The sequence below is a fragment of the Protobothrops mucrosquamatus genome, unplaced genomic scaffold, assembly GCF_001527695.2.
Source record: "Protobothrops mucrosquamatus isolate PMUCROS unplaced genomic scaffold, P.Mucros_1.0 scaffold2770, whole genome shotgun sequence".
NCBI classification, from domain to species: domain Eukaryota; kingdom Metazoa; phylum Chordata; class Lepidosauria; order Squamata; family Viperidae; genus Protobothrops; species Protobothrops mucrosquamatus.
Window position 1 is genome coordinate 81,895 of NW_015388808.1, and position 2,275 is coordinate 84,169.

Genomic DNA, 2,275 nt, shown 5'->3' on the forward strand with positions numbered 1-2,275 from the left:
ACCGGCTTTTACGCAAAACAGGCGGGAGGCAGCAAACAGCTGCGACCAGCGAAATCGCCTGCCACCGGAAGTCTGCATAAAGTGACATTCTAATACAAAATATAAAGTCCATCTTTTTCTCCATTTTGTCTTTCAGAATCTCATTTGCTTTAGTCCTTCCACTTAGGACCTATCACAAAGATGTAGGAAAGCTCAGAGGACTAATTACATATCAAACTAACCCTTGCGGACAATACTAAATAAGGACTAAGTCCTTGCTCACTATGACACAGGTTTTATGGTCTTCAGAGTTTTATTCTCAAGTCAGGAGTCCAGAAGATACTTTTCTAGGCTGTCCGTGCATATCCCTTTCCATTTTGGGCATTTATCCAGGATGAGGATGGGTCACTTCAACATGAGTCATTTATGTTGAGGCCTATCAAGTTACCCTGAATTGAATTGAATAGGCTCTGTCATTCCACCTTAGCCAAAACGTCAGGTCCTCACCCCCATCTACGCATCTCATGCAAATCTTCTGTATCCCAGTATAAACTTTCAAGTTTTTTTTTTAATATCTCAATGCTTTGGCTGCCCTTCTGTGGCTGGGGCCCCTGATTATTGTATGTTACAGCATGTAATTTCTTGTTTTATATTAGGGTGAAGTTTAAACCCAGCTTTGTTTCCCACTTGAGATGGTCTGTGAATCCAGCCAATTGTGAGTATAAATGATACTGTAAGGTTTTCCACTTAGCCTCACAACTGCCCCAGCATTACTCAGGAATTTAAAAGAGCCAAAGAAACTCCTGAGTCGAGGTTTCAGCAAGCAAACAACTTTTATTTTGATCAAAATAGAGTTGGGTGACCGCCATCTCTCTTCGTGGCTGGTAGAGAGATGAAGGCAACAACCAGAAAAGATGTCTTCCACCTTTTATACCTTTCCAGAACAAAAAGATCAGGTCTTGGTACTAGGCATAAGATGGCACAAAAAAAAANTGTATCTTAAGCCTGTCTTCTGGAGTGTTGGCTATTCCTGCCAGCTTGGTGTTGTCTGCAAATTTGATGAGTTCCCCATCTATCCCCTCGTCCAAATCGTTGATGAAGATGTTGAAGAGCACTGGGCCCAGAACAGAGCCTTGGGGCACCCCACTACACACTTCCCTCCATGTAGATGTGGTTCCATTGAGGACCACTCACTGAGTACGGCCGGTCAGCCAGCTACGGATCCATCTGGTGGTGATGCTGTCTACCCCACATTTCTCTATCTTGTCAAGTAGTAGGTTGTGATGTACTTTATCAAATGCCTTACTGAAGTCCAAGTAAATTATGTCCACAGCATTCCTCTCATCCACTAATTTTGTCACTTGGTCAAAGAATACAATAAGATTTGTCTGGCATGATCTATTTTTGACAAACCCATGTTGGCTTTTAGTAATGACTCTGTTTGCCTCTAGGTGTTCGTTGATTCGTTGTTTGATTATCTTTTCCAGGATCTTCCCAGGTATTGAGGTCAGGCTGATAGGTCTTTCTTCTCTTCTTCATTGACATTCTTGAACCTTCATGTAACAAAAGCCTCCCATACATCATTTCAAAGGGACAAAAAGAGCTTTCCAATTGAGGCCTATATTGAAATAGCCTCACCGCTAAATGTTGTAAAGCGTTTTATTTCCTGGTGTTGTTTTTTTTTAGCATAAACTTTGCCTTGTCTCGTGTGAGAAGGGCTTTGAATCCGTGCAGCAGAGGACGATCCCTCATCAGGATCTTTGTCTTCAGAGACGGAGAGAAGGGGGGGCTGTGGGGGAAGCAGCAGCTGAATGCAAGGACGGAGAAGAGACAGAGGGGGCTGTGGGGGAAGAAGCAGCTTTCTTTTGAAACTTATTTATTTCTGGGCGGACTGGACAGACCAAATTCAAAACGTCTGGAGGGACTAACAGGCCACATTGTTTTAAAATGTCCTGTCGGATGCTCAAATTAAAGAAAAAGCCTGCATATAATTCTTCATCCGTCTGCCCTTGTATAGCAAGAACATCTGTAAGCTTATTAATAATATCCAAGTCCACAGACCCTTCTCTTGGCCAAGGTGGTTGTTGCCCAGGGCCCATAAAATAAGTTGGCCACACATCAACAGAAAGCACCACCAGATGTTGTCTGACAGGGTTAAACTTAACAGCCACTTGAAGTTTCAAAACATCCCAATTTTTCAAAACACATTGCAGAGGATTACATTTAGATTTAATTTGTTTATTTAAATTACTCTGATAATTCCCCATATTTTTTTTTTTTTTTTTTTTTTTTTTTT